We start from the raw sequence: 23990 nt of genomic DNA on the forward strand, positions 1-23990 counted from the left end.
GGAAGGAAGGAAGGAAGGAAGGAAGGAAGGAAGGAAGGAAGGAAGGAGGGAAGAATGAGCGAGGAAGGAAGGAAGGAAGGAAGGAAGAGAAAGCCAGGAAGGGAAGGAAGCAGTACATATGTTGATTAATGTGTCCCTTATTCTTCTAGGTAATGTAACATGCCAGTTAACAATAATTCACATTTATACAGCATTTTAAAGTTAGCAAAGTGATTTTTTCACCAAAAAAAAAAAAACCCCCCGATGAGATCAGAGGTTTTATTCCCATTTTATAGATGAAGAAACAGAAGTTCAAATTTTAAGCAATTTGCCCCAAGTCACACAGCTGAATAGTATCAGACCTGGGATCTGAACTCCCACAACAGGGCTCAGGCTTCTTTCCACTATATAGTATTGCCACTCTAGAGCCAAGGTTACAAAAAAGAGGCAAAATGGTATACTGGATAAAGCTGGTCGGGGACCCAAAAACGACCCAGAAAACACTCGATGAATAGCTAATTCCCAAATCTTCCAAGGGACCATTCCTCTCAAATGGCCTCTAGTCACTCTGGGCAGCTCCAGGGGTCAAAGAAGGGTAAAGGAAAGTGTTGGGTATCTGCTGAGATTCCCTAGAAAAATCAATATGACCTCTCCTACCTTGAAAACAAATGGTTAGTGTATACGGCAGAAGACAAAGGGAGCTTTGTTGACTTTTATTTGTTAGTGACTGCCTTGGCCCCCCGAGTTTGTTTGATGAATTGTTTTTGGTAGATAAAATAGCTCTGTTCCCACTCTCCCCAATGCTGCTACAGGAGAACAGATTAACAAAATATGTGCTCCACACATTGGAAAATGCAGCTCCAGGAAAACAGTCCTTGATAGGGAGGATTTTTTTTGTCTCTCACTGATAATTTTCCCACGTTTTCTGGCCAGCCAGTCCTGGCTCAGGGTCAGATTCTCTAGGCTAAAGCTTGAAGAAGACTCAGGAAAGGGAGACCCTCTGCACAGTGATCAGCTGAAGCCTTAGAGGATCTGAAAGTCACCCATAATGCCTAGAAGGAATTTGGAGACCAGTCTATACACACACACACACTAGTAAGTCCCCTCAAGGAACAGAACTTCAGGAATCACCTTTGCCTGCTCCAGAGAAGTTTTAGGCTAAATACAGTCACCATTTTCTAAATACACCACTGACCTCAAGTAGTTCCTATTCAGTCACAAGAGGCCTTTGAATTGCAGGCAGAGCTAAGAGGCCCAGGTATTAGAGATGAATGGTTCCTTGAGGGACTATTAATAGATGTTGCAAGCAGGGCAGAGGATTCACTCTCGAGGACTGCCACTTTCCCCAACACTACATCACGAGGGTCAATACACCCTTCAAAAAGAGTTTCCTTCTGGGTGGACGGGATGTTAGAGAATGGCTCAGAGAAGGATTCCAAGTAGCAAGGAATGCTAATGCTAATCCAGATCAATTCTCCAGCTCCTGGATTGGGAGGCCAGAGCAGCACAGAATCACAGAATATCAGAGTGGGAAAGTAAGCTGGAAAGAACCTTAGAAGGCATTTAGTTCAACCCCTTCATTTTACAGGTGGAGAAAATGAAGCCCCAAGAGGTAAAGTGATCCACCCAAGGTTACTCAGTATGACTAAGGGACCAGGGTCCAGCCTTAGATTCTCTAACCCTCTATCCCTTTACGCTGCTCCAGTCTACTCTCTTTACGACAGTTGAGACCCAGAGGGCTCCTGACAGCTACCGCTAGAAGCCTGAACTCCTTATCTGGAGTCCTTTCCACTCCAATAGACTTGAGTGGTGTATTTAGGAACTCTTCCCTAAAATCCTATTCCTCTTCCTTGCAATAGAGAGTGAATTTGTTGTTTGTTTTTTGTTTTTTAACTAGGGTTAGTAAAATACTGGGCATGCCACCTTCCTTCTCCTCTTTCTAGGGAATGAGGCCAAGCAACCATAAAAGAACACTGGACATTAATTTGACAAGTTGTCTCTTCACCACCTTACCAAGAAGACTGCTCTTCTGTAGAGCCCATACCTGACAAATGTCCTAAATTTCAAAGCTCACGTCCCTTCCTTCCATTAACATAACTCATCCCACCATTGTCTCCTTGATGCTACCCTGAGGGTCATGTCAGAAAGAATCAATCAGGAATTCATCCACAGGTTCAGCTTTCCACGCTGATGCTCCAAAAGACTAGGGAGTCTTCTTCTCATACGCAAAGGGATGCTCTCATTTTTGGATTTGATAATATTAAAAACCAAAAGGATCCTAATCATGAGACTTTCTTGAGGTGCTGGATGGAACACCTTGGTCTGCTTTCCTCCAGTGAAAACAAAAGAAACTTTCACCAGCTGAATTCATTTTCAATTGGGGCAGCAAAATGGCTCAGTGGATAGAGTTCTGGGCCTAGAAACAGGAAGACCAGGTTCAAATACAGCCTCGGATACTTATTAGCTGTGTGACACTGAACAAGTTATTGAACCTTTGCCTCAGTTTCCTTATCTGTCAGATTAGGATAATAAGGAGGTGGCTAGGTGGCGCAGTGAATAGAGCACCGGCCCTGGAGTCAGGAGGACCTGAGTTCAAATCCAGCCTCAGACACTTAACACACACACACAAAAAAAAACTAGCTGTGTGACCTTGGGCAAGTCTCTTAACCCCAATTGCCCCTCCAAAAAGCAAAAAACAATAGTTTAGGATAATAATAGCACTTACCTGGCAGAGTTGTTGTGAGGACCAAATGAGATAATATTTGTAAAGCTCTTAGCACATGGTAAATGCTATATATACATGGTAAATTAAAAATGTTAGCTATAACAATTATTGTTATTTAATTAATTCAGTGTTTTTATTGATATCTGCTGTAGGTCCAGCACCATGCTGGGGGGATGTATTCCATATCATCAAGGACCTTGCAAACATTCTTGGAGATGAGACTTCCAGACATGAAAGGAATCAGAAAACAATACAAGACAATAAAAAAGCAGGTGTTATACTGCATATAAGGAGTGCTGGAATATATAGACAGAGAGAAGGTTTTAGGAAAATCAGGAAGAATAGATATTAACATCTGCTACAATTATTGAAGAAGATGTGATGGAGTAAGTGAGGCTTGAGCTGAAACTCAAAAAAAGAGGATTTTGATACAAAACATAAGTGATGTTTTTAAATCCAGACCTTTGAGCTCGCTGGTGGAGGGAACTCCCAGTGTGGAAATTTTGTCCACCAATAGACCTAAAACTAACTCTTCTATAACTTCTAACTTATAAAATTGACTGGAACTGGAAAGGTTGTGATTTATCCACAGTCACATAGGCTAGTATGTATCATAGACAAGACTTGAGTCTGGGTCCTTCTGGCTCCAAGTATGGCCTTCTGTCCAATACTTCATGCTGCCTCTCAAAACATGATGACACTATGAGGGTTTTCAAACAAACTTACTGAAATCTAAGCATAGGATGAAATGAAATAAGCATTTATGTAGTGCCTACTATATGCCTCGTACTGTGCCAAATACTGGACATATATTATCTCATTTGTTCCTCATAATGACCTTGTGAGAATGATGCTGTTAATATCCTCATTTTAGAGTTGAGGAAACTGAGGCAAATAGAAGTTAATTGACTTACTTGCCCAGGGTCCTGCACACAGGAAATGTCTTAGCCTGGATTTGAACTCAGATCTTCCTAACTCCTGGCCCAATACTATATCCACTGTGTTACCTAGCTACCAAATAAATGAATGTCAAAACCAGTTACTTTGGAAGATTAAACCTATAGACCAACAGTTTTGGAACTTCCCTTGTGAAAGAGATGTGAAAGGTCATCTAATCCAACTTCTCCCTCTTCCCACTTATTCTCACTTGTACCAACCTCATAACTTAAATTCTCACCAATTAAAAATTCATTCCTTCTTCTATTAAAATTCAAAGATGGCAAAGTAGAATAGGACTTCATCAACCACTAATATATAAAAGATCACCTCAAAACAGAGAATAGGACTTGACCTAGGGCAGGTTAGTTTTAACAGAAAAGTGGAATCACAAAACACTCTGAGCTGAGTTTGGGGGGCAGGAGGAGGCTGATCCTGAGCAACTGAAGAATTGCCAGTGTACATATTGGTTTCCTGGATGGACAGAAGCCAGGGCATCCATAGTGGAAAGAGAAGAAAACAAGCAATGAACCAACTTTCTTAGTTTCCCTCTCCTTATGGCCAGGCCCATATGGCAGGAAAAAAGACGCAATGTGATCCAGTAAAGGGACCTTTCACTAGGCAGACTGAGGAGAGTTGTGTTCTAGCCTCAGCTCTGCCATTGGCAAAGAAAATGAAAAGGAAAATTGATGTATAGGCCTTTCCTGATTTGTGAAGAACTTTGTATATACCAGCTCCATTGATCATTACCACATCTCTGTGATGGAGAAGATAAAAATATTGTTATCTTATTACATTTTACAAAAGAGGAAATTGAGGCTCAGATAGGTGAAGTCACTTAACTGAGTTCACACAGCTTACAAATGGCAGAACTGGGGTTCCAACCCTGGTCTCCTATATCCAAGTCCAATACACTTTCCAAAACCTCCCTCACTTACCCTCTCTGGACATCAGTTAGTAAAATAAGGGGAAGGTGGCTCCCTGCTCTGACATGTTATGGATAACGTTTTGTCAGAAAGAGGAATTCTATCAATTTAATGATACTATCCTTAGTTCGAATAAAATAATCCTCCAAAGCAATATCTTCAGAGAGAATCTCTTGAATGTCTAACATAAAAAGGACCATCAAACAGGACACCATTGGCCCTTCACATATATTGCTGTGCTGATTTTCCTTAACCTGTTGGAGTTGGCAGCCAAATAGAACATAACTTGACCAATTTTAATCAGGACACCTAGATGTTATCTATGGATCTGTAATTGCATTACAGACCCATCTGCCTTTTCTCTTATTTCTTAACTGCTGTGGTATCTATATTTTTGGAACTCTGCAATTAAAAAAAAACTCACTACTCTGATCTTTACCCTTCCCCTCCCTCAAAAAATCAGTAAAGAAAAATGAAGAACAAAGCAAAACTAAATACTAATGGCAAGTAATGTATTTTTTTCTATATTAACTATTTCATTTCTAGATCTTATACCTCCAAATGAATTGTAAATAACATGCCAGAATTGCCAGATTTAATACAAAGAAGGCACAGAAATTTCAAATGAGGCATTTGCCTCACAGTATTCTGTCAAGGAGAAACTGAGGCCCAGGATGGGAGAGAAATTTGTGTGCATAACACATTGGGCTGATAGCTGATCCTAAATGGAGCTAATCAAATAATCATATACTCCCTCTTAGATTTAGAGCACAGACTGTCAAGGCCAGAAGTAACTTTAGACAATATTCAAGTTAACTCCTGTTCAGATGAGGAAACTGAAGCCCGACCAGAATCACACAGTAGGGCAGTAGCAGGGCATAAGCCAGCCTGTTACCCTTATGTCTTCAGAAAGTCTCTTTATAAAGGGTGATGAGAAGCAGCAAGGCATAATGGAAAGAGAATTGGATCTTTTAGAGCCAGGAAAACCCAAATTCAGACATTGTCTCTGACATAGATTACCCATGTGACTCTGGAGAAACCGATCAACTTTTCAGTGCCATATGCTTGGCACATGCCCACTTGCACTGGGAGAGGGCAACTGTTCACCTAGGCATCCCCCTACCAATAAAATCACAGATCAAGTCTTGATCCCTACCACTTATGTGGGACACCACCATTCAGTTTCCACAACTTCCTCTTGTTCCTTCGATGCCTGGGTAACAAGCTACAGCAGCCCTCACACACACACATCCAACTATCCCCATATTTCCCCCAACACAGTATGAGCCAAGGAGCCCATGGGAACCTAGCACCTTGTTTCACCCCTTTTAAGTTCTGCTTCTGAAGGAATATGACTGGGCCCTTCCATTCTAGATCTTTCCTACAGGACTTTTTTTTTTTTGTTCTCCATACAATTAATTAGCTAATAATTTTTTTTCTTCTGATCCATTCCTCATTAAAAAAGCTGAATCCCCGTGTTAGATATGGTCGGAACAAAGGTGGGAGAATTTATGTCTTAATTTTAGTTCCTGATGGCAGGGAGCAGCCTCTCCCATCACTCTCCCTCCCCAGCCCCCCTCCCCTCCAAGGCTCAGCTATCTCTGTGACCCTAAACTCCTCACACTCGGCAGCAGCGATGGAAAACCCATCACTGCCCTTTATCTTCTGCTGCCTCATTAAGAGAAATGAACCTGAGTCTAAGAAAGACGACACAGGGGAAATAAAAATGTAATCCCTCGGTGCCACCTATAATGAATTGTTATGAAAACCATGAAAATATCTGTCTGCGGATATTGTTCTTTGATTTGAAGTCAGTGTTGTAAGCGGTAATTTTTGTCATTAAAGCTGTTAATCTGCTCAGCGCTCCTCATAAGTTTTTATGAAGAAAAACAGCCCTGCTGCCTCCCTGATCATTGCAGGGAGCTTGGGAGGCCGATGCACACGCAGAGCGCCTTTGAATAATTAGCTTTAATTATGGCTGAAGCTGCTGTCTGTTGGAAGTGGAGGGAGCTCACGCTGCCATGGCTGGTGATGGGGCCAGAACTCAGGCCTCAGGCTCACCCAGCCTTCTCCTGCCCCATCAGCTGGTTCCCCATCCTCTCAGAATGGAAGAGGCCCCTGGCCTTGCCATCTCTTCTGTGATGGCCTCACCTGAGCCTGATACACAGACAACACCTGCACATAACTCAACCCAAAGCCAGCCAGATTCCTGCCTGGAATAATCCACAAATAAAAATTGAGTATCTATTATGTAAAAGACATTGTTCTAGGCCCATGAAAGATATAAAGGTGAGATTCCCTATTCTCAGGGAACTTGCAAGAGAGTTAACCTACATCAGATCATAGAAACTCAAAGACAAGAGGGACTACAAAGATTACCCGGTCCACCCAAAGCAGGAAGCTGCTCTATGGCATCTCCAGCTAGTGGTCATTTAGCATACCCCTAAAAGATCTCCAGAGACGGAGAACTTACACGTAGTTTACAATAGCAACTAACATTCATGTAGCTTTCCAAAGTTTGCAAAGCATTTTAGATATATTTTCTTCCTTGAGTTTTAAAACAACTTCATGAGATAGGTGTTATTATCCTCATTTGTAACGTGAGGAAACTGAGACAGGCAGAGGTGAAGTGACTTGCCCAGGTTCCTACAGCTGCTAAGTATCTAAGACTGGATTTGAATTCTGATCTTCCTGACTCCAGGCCTAGCACTCCAATACTCAAAACCATCAAAACTCTGTCCTGTGGCTAGTAGGAAACCTGAGCCCTAGTATTTTACTTCACAGAATCATAATATCTCAGAGTTTTGAGGGACCTCGGGGGCCATTTAGGCCAACCGGTTCCCAGCCATTCTATAACATCTCCAACAAACATTCAGTTATTCTTCAATTAAGGATGTCTACAGAGGGGCAACCCACTGTTTTCCAAGTCCATAACACTAATTATTAGGAAGTTTTCCCTTTGCCTCAAAAGGAAATCAAGCTCTAAAACTTCCATCCCATCATTCCCAGTTCTGCCCACTGAGGCCAGGATGAACAAATCTAACCCACATGACAGCCCTTCAAATCCATAAGGGCATTGAACACAACCCCCACGTACTCTCTTTCCTAAGCTAAGCATCAATCTGTGCACATGTGTGTCTGTTCCTCTGCAAGCTATTTTCTCAGAAGCAGCAACTATTGTGCATTCTCTTTATCCTCCGTACCAGCACAGCACCTTCTATGTTGTAGACACTTAACAAGGATTTGGTGAATTGAATTTCCTGAACTGAATGGACGGTCACACTTTTTTTAACCACAGTTGAGATGTTTTTGCCCAGCCCAGAGAAGCAGACAGAACGAGATGAGTTTGGGTGCTAAAGATACATCCAACTATCTAACTACTTCTCCTTGGCCCTGATTTTACTTGATCAAAGGAAGGGGGAAGTTTCCCTTATTCTGAATGTGTAAGAGAGGAGACTTAAGCCAGATAAGAAAGAAGAAATCTAATCACTATTAAAAGATGCTGGCAATCTGAAAGAAGCAGGTGGGATGTAAAGGGCTTGAGGATTCAAACTCCCCTCTGTCATTAATTTCTCTCTCCAAGAATGTTCTGCATAGAAATAATGGCTTTTGACTCTTTTAAACACCATCCCCACACAGGACTACCACCCACATGGGGCTTAGCCTCCAGTCTCAAAGAGGAGTAGAACGGTGTTAACCCTATGTCTTCCTGATGGACAGCTAGCAGAATACATGCCTTTGGGAGTACATGGACCCTGCTCACACATGTGACAATGTGCCTGTTACAAAAGAATTCAGCATCTAACTAGTTAAAGTCATTTTTCAGCTCAATTTCAGTGAGCACAGACAGTACACAATGAGACGTGAAGGCTCTGTCGTATGGCCTTCATGTTACTGCTATAGCGGGCTTTTAACTACCTGCCCAGATGAAAGAATGTTTGCACAGAAAACCAAGCCATACTTTCACACTTTGCTGAATCTATCATCTCATCTCTGTGGGTTCTCCTTTTCCTGGAGCAGATCAGCCTCCCCTCATGGCTCTTTTCCATTGTTAGGCAGCTAAGTGGTGCAATGGATAGAATGCTGAGCCTAGAATCAGGAAGCCCTGAGTTCAAATTCAGCCTCAGACACTTATTAGCTTTGTGAACCTGGAAAAGTCACTGAATCTCTGTCTGCCTTAATTCCCTCAACTACAAAATTGGGATAATAACAGCACCTATCTCACAGGGTTGGGTTGTTGTGAGCCTCAAATGAGATAATAATTGAAAAACACTTAGTACAATGCCTGGCAAATAGTTAGTGCTTAATAAATGCTTATTTCCCCTTCCCTTCCCATGTCCTTCTGTAAATCCACAGATGATCCACCCCATGTGCTAAAGATCTTCTTCTAGATTCCTGTACTTTGCATAAATACCTATGGAATAAGTTAGCTAGCCATTGGTTATCTCTCACTGTCCGGGCATGACCAGCCCACCTTCTTTTCTGCTCACACATCTCCCTGGTGTCATTCTTTACACTGCTTCTGCACAATTCTGCATTGGTGACATGTTGCAGTCTACTTGTACCCACTTACACCTGCCACATCCCTCTCCATTGCTCTTTGGATGATATACAGCTTTAATTCTTCATAGACTGGGGTGTTCCATGACTCTAAACCTTACAATATGAAAAAGAATAATGGTGACAAAAAGTCACGTCATTTTGTTAGGAAATAATAACAATAACAACATACATAAAAATCCATTTACAAAGCACTTTACAAATATTATCCCATTTGACCCTTACAACAACCCTGTGAGGTAGTTGCTATTCTTACTCCCATTTTACAGATGAGGAAACTGAGTCACTTGCTCAGTCACACAGCTAATAAGTGTCTGAAGCTGGATGTGAAACCTGATTCCAAGTCTGACTCTACTTGGATCATTAAAAGCACGACACAATTTCCCAATGGCAGTACATTGAATTCTCTTCCCCTTGTTCGGATCTGGGCTAAAATAATTGACCACCTATAGTGTCTGCCTATAGCTTGCCTAACCAACATAACCATCATGTTTTGGATGAGAAGCATTCTTCATTCACTTACTGTTGGTGTTTTCCCCCTGTGTGGGTAATTCTCTGGAATGATCATACATCTCATTTGGGAAGTTCTGCTATGCCCAGTGTCTTCATGCAATCAGTACAATGTCATCCATAGACTGGAAACTCTGAGCATCACTCATTTGTCAATTGTTGTTCACTCGTTTCAATCATGTCTGACTCTTTGTGACACCATTTGGAGTTTTCTTGGCAAACAGACAGGAGTGGTTCACCATTTCCTTCTTCAGCTCATCTTTTTTAGATGAGGAAACTAAGACAAACACAGTAAAGTGACTTGCCCAGAGTCACAGCTAGTAAGTGTCTGAGGTCAGATTTGAACTTACGAAGATGAGTCTTTCTGACTCCAATTGCCACCTAGCTGTCCCACATGTCAATTATTCATATACAAATCAAGAGTTGATTATGGGTATTTTGAAATTCTTGGAAGAAATGTACTCTGTAGATTCAATTTTTTTTCCTACCTGGACCTCTAATTTCTGTGGTTTCATAACAGAGGAGGATTATCAGATATTATTTTCCAACTTTGTTCCATCATTTAATGAACATTTAATGAGCCCCTTCTCTGAGGGTCTTCAACTCTCACGAAATTTATCATAGTTTCGCTGTATCAAATAGCTGGAAGGGACCTTTCAGACCATTCAGTTTAGTGCTCTCATGTTATAGATAAGGAAACCAAGATCCTCAGAGGTAAAATAACTTGCTTGAGGATACAGAGCTAGTTGTAATAGAAGCAGAACTGCAGTGAAGCTCCCTGGGCTCCCAGACCATGTTCTTTCCGCTATTCCAAACTGCTTCACTGGGGATTTCCAATGACTTTAACCAATTAGATGTTGAGTTCTTTTTTAACAGGCACATCATCACATGTGAGCAATTTACAAGGGGGGAAAGAAAATAGTCAGAAACAACCACCAAATGCCATTTCTGCCAAACCTTAAGGAAATCTCCATCAACATGTACATATACTTGGTGATCTCAAGGCATCACAGAAATAAAAAATCAATCCAATAGCATGTATTAAGCACCTACTATATGTTGAAGACTATGCTAAGCACTAAGTAGTTCTTTTGGGTACTACTATGTCCCTGACACATAGTCCCACCTTTGGAAGACCTTACAGCCTACCAGGTGAGACAAAGCACATATACACAGAACAACTCAAAAATAATTAGAGAGCAACATACACGCAAGTCATGTCTCCCTTGGGTCTCCATTTCCTCATCTTTAAAATGAGAGCATTGAAATGGCAATCTATAAGGTCATTTCCAGCATTGCAAGCCTATTAGTTATGCAATGATAACGTGATATGTCTTTTTATTTTTTTTTTTTAAGCAATCGGGGTTAAGTAACTTGCTCAAGGTTACACGGCCAGTTATTTCTGGGTGTGGTGCTAAGTATCTGAGCCTGGATTTGATCCCCAGGTCATCCCAACACTGGAGCCGGAGCTGTTACTCGCTGAGCCACCTGGCCGCCCCTTATAAGTCTTTTTAATAAGTATTGTGGTATATAATTAAGCTTAAGATTGACAAGAGTGAGGTGGGGTTAGCTAGGGAAAGTTTCTTGGAGGAAATAGCTCCTGAATTGGAGGACTTTCCTTATCTGTATCAATCAAGTTTTTATTAAGTGCTCAACAGGAATCAGACACTGTACAAGGTGCTGAGGCTACAAGTATGAAGAATGAAACAATCTCTCACTGAAATGAGCTTACATATTAATGGGGGAGACAAGAACACAATATACACAATACATGTAGCATAATAACAACAAATAGCTGCAAAGGGAGGACTTTGGGCTAGGTTATCCTAAAATCTCTTCCTACTCTAAATCCAGTGACTAGAGGAACAGAGTATTTGAATTATTTGCCCAAAGTCATGCAAAGAGTCCATAGTGAAGATGAATCCAAACTGTTGGTTCAATGACTCAATATCTTCTTTTCATGGTTGCTACTCTACAAAATCCCCAAACATATCCAGTGAACCTCAAGCTTCCATATTTACCATCAACTTAACCAGGAGATGTCAGAGACAGAAATATAAGAAAAGGGAAGTCTATGCTGGATTTTCCACACTTTGCATTATGTATATGTGATATACCATCTCCTGAATGGGTCATCCATTGCAAACAGTCAATCCTAGACTAGGGCTAAGCCTTCTTCTAAATTGTCTCAACTCACTCTCAGTTAGCCTAAGCTCATGCTATCCAGAAAAAATCTAACATGTTATCCAGAAAAATCTGTTGCGTGGTCTTCCTCCTCTCAACAGAGACGCAATGGGCTCTAGATGCAGAATGAGAAATATGCTGTTGGGCATGGATTCTAGAATTAAATCTAGAAGAGACTATAGAAACCATCTAATACTCTCATTTTATAGTTTAGGGAACTGGTCCTAAGCCACTTGTCCAAGGCAGTGAGTGACAGAGCCGGGATTCAAATTCAGGTCCAGTAACTGAGTTCAGCACTGTTTCTGCTGTACCATAATGCTCAATGTATCAGTCTGTTTTGCCTAACTGTACTTCTATGTATGGGAAAAAAGGTGTCTATGGGGGAAGTGTGATATTGGGAAATGACAACAATGGAAAAATGTAAAATGTAAAAAATAGTATCAATAAAACAGTTTTTAATCTATCATGTGGAGTTCATTCCCCAAGCATGCCAGGTAAACAGCCTGCTTTGGTGGACCTGTGACATGTCTATTCTCCCTCCAATACCTTCTCATCCTATCCACCCAGAAATCTTCCATAGGAGGTCCATCCAATGTGATGGGTCCTTCCTGTAGCTCTCTTGATATTGTGAAGAAACCAGTGTGGTATAAGAATGCCTGTCTACCCTATTCCTTCCTCACCACCTGATTGGTTCATTGTATCATCTCCTTTTGAAGGAAATAGCTAGTAAGTGGCATAGGTGGCACAGTGGATAGATAGAGCACAGATAAAGAAGGAAGACCTGAGTTCTAATGTGACCACAGACACCAGCTGTGTAACCCTGGGCAAGTCATTTAACCCTGTTTGCCTCAGTTTCCTCATCTGTAAAATGAGCTGGAGAAGAAAATGGCAAACCACCCCAGTATCTTTGTCAAGAAAACTACAAATGGGGTCACAAAGACTCAGACACTGAACAAAAACAGGCAGTAAGGAGACCCAAGCCAGTGAGTATGGACGACTTAGGCTATAATAGAATACTTGTACCCTGAAATCCTTTAATTATATATAGACAGGAGAGGGGGGAGGGAAGGAGAGGAAGAATGAGAAACCTAGATCTAGAATAGAACTTAAACATCATGTGGTCCAACATTCTCATTTTATATAAAGAGGTAGAGAGATATGATAGATAGATAGACTGAGTGACAGACTGACAGACAGACAGACAGACAGACAGATAGATAGATAGATAGATAGATAGATAGATAGAGATGGACAGATAGACAGACAAACTAGAAGGAAACTCAGAGATCGTCTTGTGCAGCTCCTTGATTTTATATACATAGAAAGGTAGATAGATAAATAGGGGAGTAGGTAGACAATCTATTTTACAAGGTTCTCAAAAGCTATGCTGGCTACTTTTAAAATAGAGGACCTGGCAGACCACTTAGTCTTCCCAGTAAATGATGACCCCCAGTGAACTGCCTAAGTTTACTGAGGCCAGAAATCTCTTTATAGGAAATCTATTGATTAATCAACCAGCAGTAACCCAATGCCTATTATGTGCCCAAGATTCTTCTAGAAAGATTGTGTCTTCCTGCATGCTAGTGCTGCAATTAGGACCTTGCTGAAATCCAACAAATATGTATCATTCATCATCATCATCGTTATTAATATTGTTAATAACAGGAGCAGAAGTCCCAGCTTCCACCAGCTCCCAAATCACATCATTAACTTCTTTCTCCCTGAACGAGCTGTGGGTCCCACTCCTGCTTAAAAAGTTTCTCCACAGTGGGACACATTAACATAGTTATTTTTAAAATAATTTGATATGAGAATTTCGGAGATGCACAGTTCAATTTCCCTCCCCACTTTTGAATTTTTTAAGCCCACCATTTTGGGGATCTGGATTCATATAAATGAAATTGAATCCAATTCATTCCCTCTTGGGGAGATTGGGGGAGATGGAAGTGAATGAGCTGTCAAAAATCCACAGAGAGAATTCTCTCTCCCTGGCTTTATCCTGGGGACCAGAGTAGCAAGGGGAAGCAAGCTCTACTCACAGGCAAAGGGGCTACTTCCCCTTCATGGTCTAGAGCCTCCTTTCCAGGTCTGGCAGTCATAAACTGGAAATATTTAGATACTAAAGCCAACCACTTTAGAAAACCTGGGAAGAGTTGAAAGTAGAGGGGGTCTGAAGAAGGATTTGTATGCACAGACTTAGGAGGAAAAGTAAGCTCGCTGTTATGGGAGCGACAACAAAAACTATTAGGGATACAATAAAAACCCTCCCATACAGGAAGCACCTTGTAGTACGCACAGGTCTGCTGCTGGTGACAGAAATTTCATTATTAAAAATTCAGTTCTTTAAATTGAAAGAAATCCCTAGTTAAAATGCAAGCATCTAAGCCTCCCCCCCCCCACCCCTAGGGAAAGGGATAGGGAAGGTATGGAGTTAGTATGACACTGTGATTTCATTAGCTTGGGCACCTACCAGTGAGAAAACCCCCTTCCAGTACAGATCTAAAATTGCTTTGTAAAGTTAACAAAGGTCTTAGAGAGCTTCCTGGGACACTGGCCTGCCCAGACTCACACAGCCAGTGCATGTGATCTGGATGATTGGGCTGACTACCAACTCTATAGCCACTCTTCCAGGCTGCCCTTATTAGTCATTAACACTTTAGTATGATCCATTTTTAAATCACTTCCTTTTCAACCCTATGTGAGATCAGTTTTTGATAAAGAGAGAATAAGAAAGCACCAGGAGAAATCATGGTCATAACAATAGGAAGAATTCACATCCCTACATCACATGACTACTTACAAAGCACTTTTCTAGAAGCAACCACATAAGGCACCAAGTGCAAATATTATTATATCCATTTTACAGATAAGGAAACTGAGGGTTAGAGGGGTCACACAACCAAGAGATGTAAGAGTGGGGACTTGAAGTCAGCTCTTTAGGCAACTAGGTAGTGCAGTAGGTAGAGTGCTGGACCTGGAGTCAGTATAGATTTGTCTTTAAATTCTGCCTGACACTTAGCTTTGTTACCCTGAGCAAGTCCCTCAATCTCTCTAAGCCTTAGTTTCCTCATCTGTGAAATGAGGTAATAACAGAACCTCCTTCACAAGATTGTTGTGAGAATCAAATAAGACAATATATTTAAAGTGCTTTGTTGGGGCAGCTAGGTGGCATAGTGAATAGAGCAGCAGCCCTGGAGTCAGGAGGACCTGAGTTCAAATCCAACCTCAGACACTCAACACAAAAACTAGCCATGTGACCTTGGGCAAGTCACTTAACCCCAATTGCCCTGCCTTCCCCCTCCAAAAAGCCAAAAAATAAAATAAAATAAAGTGCTTTGTAAACCTTGAAGTTCTATATGAATGCTATTGTAGTTTCTATGCAACAAATGGATTCTGGAGCACTGTGCAGAGAGGAACCTTGAAGGGCAAAAGGCATCTTCCTCCCTCCATCCTGGATGCCCTTCAGAGGTTGGCATGAAAACACTAACCCTGCCCCTCCACACCCCACATACCCAATAAGAGTTTGGCATAATCAGTGGCACACAACCACAAACATACACATGCATGTTTGTGAAAAATGTTTAACAGAATTATCCAAAGACAATTGACCCACTACTCCCAATTTTTGTTAAAGATGAAGAAGTCAGTCATTCACTAGGTATTCAAAAGAGATGTGACACAGGAAAGAAAAGTTTTTACTAGAAGAGACCAGGTAGGGCAGTGCTAGACTGAGAACCACAGCAGCAGAGCCTGGGACAGCCTGAGGGTACTGGGAAGCAGAGCCTGCTGACAGCGAGGATGAAGGCACAGACAGAGGATCTGGAAGGTGCTAAGGCAGACTCTGCCAAGGTCATGACTTGATTGAAGGCTTGGCTTTGCCAAGTTCTTGGGTCTGATGCCTATAGAATGTCTTATCAAGTCATCACTCTAATAATTATTAAGTTAAGATTGTTCCATTGTGATTTAAATTTTTATATTTGAATACACATGATGTAAAGCTGAAGGAGTGTTGACTTCGGAGTCAGTATGTGAGGGGGATAGGGAGAAGGGCAGGAGGAAGGGGAGAGAGAGGGAGAGGGGGAGAGTCAGAGACAAAAAGACAGAGAGATATAGAGAGAACTAGAGTTAGATAAACAGATGAATATAGACATGGGTGGACAGAGAGGCAGAATGTTTATTAAATTTAAATTTTTTATTTATATTAAATTAAATTTTAAAATTTAATTTAATTTAAAAATTAAAGGATTTGGATTCAAATCTTGCCTCTAGAACTCACTGCCTTGTGACATTGGGTAAGTCACTTAACCTCTCTGGGGTTCAGTTTCTTCATCTCAAAAAAGAGAGGGTTGGACCTGTGGTTCAGTCTCATTTTATATTACTCCCCCTCCGGCACTCAGTGATCCAGCCAGACCAGCCTTCTCTTGGCGCCTCAACATATGATTCTCCATCCCCCATCCCTGTGTTTTTGCACTGGCTATCATCCATGTCTGGAATGAATTCCCTCATTACTTCCCCCTCATTACTTCCCCCTTCAAGATGCAGCTTGAATATGACCTTCTCTATGATGCCTTTCCTGAAAACCCTCAACTACTAATACCCTCCCCCCCAAAAAAAACTAAAATGAATTTAACTACTTTGTATTTCTTTATATTTATTCTGTTTATACTTCAAAACCAGCTCCCACTCTAATACTCATGTCATCTCCCCAGTTAGATCATAAATGCCTTTCAAGGAGGGATTTTTTTTATTCATTGTATTTGTATCTCCATTGGCTAATACAGTACCTGGCACTATCCAAGGCTTCCTAAACTTTTTCCATTAGGGACCCCTTCCGCACTTCTAAAATTATAGGTCGAGACCCCATATGGGGTCACTTAGTATGCAATCATTCATCGATTGATTGATTACCTCTAAAGGCTCCTTCCACTTCTAAATCTGTGATACCATGGTCTTATAAACCAATCAATTCTGCCCCCAGATTTGCTTTTATATTTTCCAGAAAATTCTCTTGCAATATCTCCCCAGTGCAAAATAACATATCAATCCAGTCAAACATTCTGTTAAGTCAGTGGAGGAGGGGGGTGAATCAAACTTATTCAAACTGACCAATCAAAATGGTAAATGCAGTAGCAAAGCAGAAGTAGACAGATAGTGTCAAGGACATGGGAAGAGAATAAGTTTCAACCCAACTGCATCTTCTTGGACATTTGTCTTCCTCCAAAATTCTCACCAGGCCTGGCAGGAGGGTCTTATCGTATAAGTGACCTGTGACCCTGGTATACGACAAAGAATTTCACTACAACAGAGCTGGTTATAAGCTAGCACAGAAAATCTCTGTATGGGGGGAAAAGAATAAAGTTCAGTATGAGTAATTCCAGAGGTAAAAATCGCCTCTCTGAGACATTTTTGTAAAAGTACTTTTCTGTGCAATATTGAGAAAGTAGGTTTTATTTAGGAAAAAAAACCCACACACTTTTTAGCCAACTAGACTTTCCTCACATGACAGTACTCTATATAGTTAACGTGTTTTCATTATGTTTTATTTGCTATAAAAATCAAACCAAAGATTCAAATTTGCTACTAATGTTTAGAATCAAAAGTTTCAACACCAGGACCAGCCCAATTCTCCTCAGTCTGTACAGAGCCAGGGTAACAGGTTAGGAAAATAAAGACAGATGGTCTTGGAGTTAAAGGACCTGAGCTGGAAACCCGGTTCGATTTTCTAGCTTGTATGACTTTGGGTCCCATTCTGAGCCCCAGTTTGCTCATTCTCTCAGCTGGTTGGGGCTAGGTGGTCTCAGAGAGCCTTTCTGCCTCTACATTCTATCACTTCACCATCATCATTACAGAACCTCTCTATGGTATGAGTAAACAGCAGCTGATGTCATCACTGATGGTGGCACTTTACCTACCATTGACAATGTTTCTTTTTTTCTTCTACTTCTCTTCTTCTATCCTTCTATTCTCTCAGTCCTTGAAGTTAGGAGACTGGAATTTAAAACCTGCTTGTGACACAACAATTTGTGACCCTGGACATTAAATCGTTTAACTTTCTGACTCTTAATTTCTTCATCTATAAAATAGGGGTAATAATATTTGTACTTATTTCATTAGGGTTGTCTTAAGAAACTAGCATGAAATGATAAGAGTTTCCATTTCCACCCAACAGAAGTTAGTTTTCCCTAAAAGGCAACAAAGCTTCCCCCAGGACTTGACTGACCAGACCTGCCTTGATGAAGCTCCCTGATTCCTTAAGGGTGTAAAAAGTTCCACCCAAGTCTGCCTCTCTCTTATTTCCTAAGGACTACAGGGAGTCACCATACCCTGCCATACTAACCAGATGTAAGTCAAAGGGTGTCAAGTCCAGCTAAGTACCACTGTATCCCTTTTGCACATCCTTGCTATGTTAGGTCAAACAAACCTCCATTTGTTAACTGTTTAATGATTTTCAATCAAATCAGTCAAAATGTCTGAATTGATAGGTTTTGGAGTTTTGAATAATACTTTTAAGGAATATCCTCAATAATCATTGGCCAATGGGTACAATTATTTTGATAAATCTCATTGTATTTAATTCATTTAGGTCTTCAAATTGCCAGTGGAACTAAGCAATACATGAGTGCCACTGGTAGATTTGAGTTATAGGTGGGATGTATAAGGATTGGACCTGTGATTTCATGGCACAGGGAATTCCCAGTGAGGAAATTCCCTCTACTAAAGTAGATGGGTTGAGGGGCAGCTAGGTGGAGCAGTGAGTAGAGCACTGGCCCTGGAGTCAGGAGGACCTGAGTTCAAATCCAGCCTCAGACACTTAACACATAAACTAGCCTGTGTGACCTTGGGCAAGTCACTTAACCCCAGTTGTCCTCCAAAATGCAAAAAGCAAAATAAATAAATAAATAAAGTAGATGGGCACTTTTTCTGCAACTTATCATCTTAGAGAGTTGCTCAAAGCATTGAGATGTTAGGTAACTTGCCCAGGGTCACACCATCAGCATGAGTCAGAGGCAAGACCTGAACTAAGGTTTTCCTAGTTTTGAGGCCAGGTCACTTGCAGCTACACCATGCTGAGCAAAGAAGAAAGCATCATAAAGTTTATTCTTCTATAGCACTCTAAGGTTTGCAAAGCACTTTAAAATGAATCCCACAACTTGAGAGTTGTGATGGACATTAGTGGCTATTTAGTCTAGTCCTAGTTTTAACAAACCAGAATTAAACCTGAATGCTCCAACAGCTGGCAAAGAACTGAATAAAATGTGGTATCTGAATGTTATGGGGAGAGTGTAGCGCATTTGCAAATAAGAAAAAGAGGAATAAAAACTATGGAAAGACTCCATTTCCCCCTCCAATTACCTGTGTGACCTGGGTCAAGTTACAACTTCTCTGGGCCTTGGTTTTTCCATTGGTTAATGACGTGGTTGAATTAGATGACAGCTAAAGTCCCCTTCTGGCTCTCAGTCTATGACCTTCCATCAAAATTGGATTAGCAGAGTTATAAAAGTCCTGGATTAGAAGTCAGGGAAATTCCATTCTAATAATGACCCTATTACTGACCCACTTAGTGATTCTGGACATTTCATTTCATTTCTGTGAGTCTCAGTTCCTACATCTGTAAGATGGGGGGACTGTTATGGTTCTAAATCTATCATACTAAATGATGTAAAGTGAAGAAAGAAGCAGCAGTTCATTACATAGTGATGATAAGGGAGGAAAATATAATGAAATAGAATTGCAAAATAAAAAGGGTGAATGGACAAAGACAATGGAAGGGAGCAGAGAAAGAAGTAAGGAAAAGATAAGTTGTTAGAGGCATCTTTTTTTAAGTCTTAGTTTGATTAGTTATTTTTTTTCAAGTTTCATTACTTGGGGCTGCTAGGTGACACAGTGGGTAAAGCACCGTCCCCAGAGTCAGGAGGACCCAAGCTCGGTTCAGGCCTCAGACACTTAACACCCACACAAAAAAACTAACCGTGTAACCTTGAGCAAGTTACTCAACCCCAACTGCCCCCCAAAAGGCAAAAAAAAAAGTTTCATTAGTCTTTATTTTTGTTTAAAGCTAAGTTCACAATAAATTACTTACATGAAAAAAAAAATCTGCTCCCCTGTTAGCTCTTAAGCAGGATCACTAAGCTTACAAATATTTGCTCAATAATGGCCTCCTTGTCCCTCCATTCGCATTTTCTTAGACTCATCCTTGACTACTAACTCTCCATCACCACTTACACCCAATTAGTTATTAAGTCTTATCAATTTTACCTCTACAGCATCCCTTTGTCTCCACTCACACAGTCACCATCCTCACTAAGACCTTCATAACTACTTGAATGGACTATTACAACAGCCTCCTAATTGGTCTTTCTGCCTCAAATCCCTCCCCATTCCAGTAGATCCTCTACACAACTGCTGTAGTGATATTCATAAAGTAAAGGTCACTCCCTGGCTCAATAAACTCTTTTGGCTCTCTATTACCTACTCACCATATTATATATCCTTTCTCCATAATTTTGGACAGGCTTTCCCTTCATACCTGGAACACGTGCACCATCATGTGCTTGTCTCTGCCACAGTTGCACATGGGGAGTGGAGAGGAGAGACAGTTATCTTTCTTCCTTCCTTGCTATTAGTCTAAGGGACAAAAGGCACTGACCGTGTCCCAAAAAAAGAGTCTGCCTCGAAAGAGAGAGAACTCTTTCCCCTTGCTCTCTTATTACAAGGGAAGATGTATATGAACTGATACCAAGTGAAGCAGGTAAAACTAGTAAAATAATATACACAATAATTACAATATAACTGAAAAGAACAAAGAAATAAAACTAGATGCCATATAACTGAAATGACCAAAAATCCCCAACAGAGGGGATAAGGAACAGGGATTAATCAGGGTCTAGATCTGTGATTTCCTACAATAGGAAATCTCAGATGAGGAAACTCCCCCTACCCTTCTCTAAAACCCAGATTTAAAACTGAATGCTTAAGCAACCTGCCCAGGGTCACACAGCCTGTATGTGTCAGAGGCAGAACCTGAATCTGGATCTTTCGGGTTTGGGGCCAGCTCTTTATTCACTATACTGTGCTGCCCCAAAGAAAAGATGCCTTTCATTGCACAGGTGGGGGACTATGGGTATAGAATGTTATATATACTATCCAGCTCAGTTTATGTACCATTTAGTTCTGCTGAACTCTTTTCTCTTTTTTCTTCCCTTTCTTTTTCATTCTTTATTACAAGAGATGACTCTCTGTGTAGGGAAAGGGGAGAGAGACATTCAGAAAGTAAGGTGATGTAAAAAAAGATGAAAGGGAAAAAAATCAGTTCATGTTGCATCATTATGAACACAGAATTAAGTCATATTTAGTATTTGGCCAAGATATTAAGATGCCCCATGCCCAGCTGAATCAACTATTTATGTGTGTTGGGAGTGGGGGAGGGAGTTGGGTACCTCCAAACATCTGGCCTTTTAAAATGACTATCCCAAATAATGACCTACATTTTTGCAAAGCTTCCAAAATTCTCCCTCTGGTGGAAGCCTTCATTATTCTCCTCTGCCAAAGCCTTTATTAATTTCAAGGGGCATGTGTAGACAGAGATTTAAGACAGAAAAGGCCCCTTGCCTCCTAGGAGTTTGTAATAATCTGCAATCATCAGATTTAGAAGCTGGAAGGACCAACAAGATTATCTATTTCAACTCTTTCATTTTACATATGAAGAATGAGGCCCAAGGAAGATGTAGTAAAGATTCTGGTCTATATATTTGGTCCCAAAGACACAATTGTATCATTTTAAAGCTGATCTTAAAGATCAGCTACCTAGTAGAGAAGCAGAAATTAGCAAAAACAGTTCACTCTACATGTACAAAGAGGTCCTCAGACAGAGGATAGAAGGATCCTCCTTTGCTCCCATGTTTTTTCAAATTACTACCAATTTGCTTACATCCATAGTTCTTAGAAACAAAGTTGATGCTCATTGATTGGGAAAATGGCTAAACAAATTGTGGCACATGAAGATGGTAGAATTTGACTGCATTGCGAAAAATGACAAACATGAAGAATTCAGAGAAACTTGCAAAGACATATAAAGTTATAGAAAGTGAAATAACAGAACCATGAAACAGGAAGGAAGGAAGGAAGGAAGGAAGGAAGGAAGGAAGGAAGGAAGGAAGGAAGGAAGGAAGGAAGGAAGGAAGGAAGGAAAAATAATTATAATGACCAATCTTGGCACAGCAAAAGAGATGAGAAACTGCAATTCTTTCCCTTCTTTGTAGAAGTGGGGGGCTATGTGTGCAGAATACTTCATATAATGTCAAACTTGAATTGGTTATTTTTGCTTAACTGCTTTTTTTTCCTTTATTTTTCATTCTTTGTTTCATATTGGGAAGGTGGGATATGTTTAGAAATAAAAATTATATAAAAACAAACTCTATCAATATTTTTTTTTAATTTCCAAGTCTTTCTCCTTAGCTTCTCCTTAGCTCCTTAGTAATCAGGGGACTGACCAATGGAGACGCAATCCTTAGAGCATGCAGATTGTGCTTTGCCTGGTATCAGCCCACATAGAAGCTTGGGGAGCTTGCCTCTAGAAATGCACGATGATGTATAATGGAAGGGTTCAATTCCCACCTCAGAGAATGAACAAGGATTCTCTAATTGTTTGCTATTGGTGTCCCAGAAGGGGAGTCAGATGTGAGAACCTCCTGGACAAGATACACTTCTGTCGTTGTTCATTCATTTCAGTCACATCCAACTCTTCATGACCCCATTTGGGGTTTTCTTGGCAAAGACACTGGAGTGGTTTGCCATTTTCTTCTCCAGCTCATTTGACAGATGAGGAAAGTGTGCTCAGGGTAACACAGCTAGTGAGTGTCTGAGGCAGGCCTTGAACTCAGGTCTTCCTAATCCACTGTGCCACCTAGCTGCCCTCCTAGGAAATACTTCTACCTCTGCCCCAACAAGTAGCAGCACACAAGCTGTATTTCTAATCTATTACAAACTATAATAATAAATACCTATAATCCAACGTCTCCAGTATCTCCCATCACAGCCTCCTCAGCTCCACCTGGTAAATGCCACATTTTTCAAGGCTCCCTCAGGTGTCACCTTCCCTGCAAAACTTTTCCTAATGCCCCGAGCTGAGCATTCTCTCCCTCCTCAAGTTTTCCAAGACCACTTTAGGCCTTTTTCCTATTCTCCCCTTACTTCTCTTTCCTACTCTCAGACTATAAGCTCCTGGAGGGGAAGAACTGGATTGCTTTTCACCTTCATGACCCCAGAGCCTGGCATGGTACCTTACATATGGTAGGCATTTAATATATTTTTCTTGACTTCAATTAAGTACGAGAAGCTCACCTTCAGGGTTTACAACTCACTACTCTTGCTGACCCTTTTTGATGTCCCAGGTTCTGGATCTTGCCAGCCTGCAATTACCTCACCTACTAACCGCCACTTGGCTTACTGGATTCCAGCAGCAATAATGGCATCATTGACACCTATGTTGGTAATGACGCAGTTGAGTTCACACTCTGTCTGACTCTCCAAGTATCTGGCAGCCTTGAGAGACAATGAGGTAAAATAAGTATATTGGACTTGGGAATCCTTAAACTTGGATTCTCTGTCAGCCTCTCCACCTCTCTGGGCCTCAACTTCCTTGTATGTAAAAAATGGAGGTTATAACACCTGCTTAACTCACCTCACAGATCTCATCTGCAACGATCAAGGGAGATAATATAAGTAGAGTGCTTTGCAAGCCAATAAATATAATTTATTGAAGTTTCCTGTTTCTCCTTTTCAAGCTCCCTATTTGGAAAGTAAAGGACTGAAATAATAACAATGACATAAAAATATTTGCCCAACCCATTGACTCAATAAGAGGTGCCTCCTCTATTGAGGCTTCCCACCATCCATTTGTATTTAATTATAAAAACATCTTATTCCATCATTTTCCCATTTTCTCAAGCAACAGTGAGAAACTTAACCCAGCAGAGAAGAGAAAAGGGGATTCTCCAAGGGAAGCCTCTGCCAAATGAAAAGCTATCCTAAGGAACTGACCCAAGACATTCCCCACTGCCTGAAGCAAGCACAATGAAGCCTTGCCAAAGGCATTTGGAAGGCCAACCAGAGTTGGGCAACCTTTCCTACAAGGCACCAGGATATGCCATCCATACCAAAAGACAGGCAGT

The sequence above is a fragment of the Petaurus breviceps genome, unplaced genomic scaffold, assembly GCF_028583685.1.
Source record: "Petaurus breviceps papuanus isolate PSGF00001 unplaced genomic scaffold, PetGlider_PUasm1.0 551, whole genome shotgun sequence".
Taxonomy (NCBI): Eukaryota; Metazoa; Chordata; class Mammalia; order Diprotodontia; family Petauridae; genus Petaurus; species Petaurus breviceps.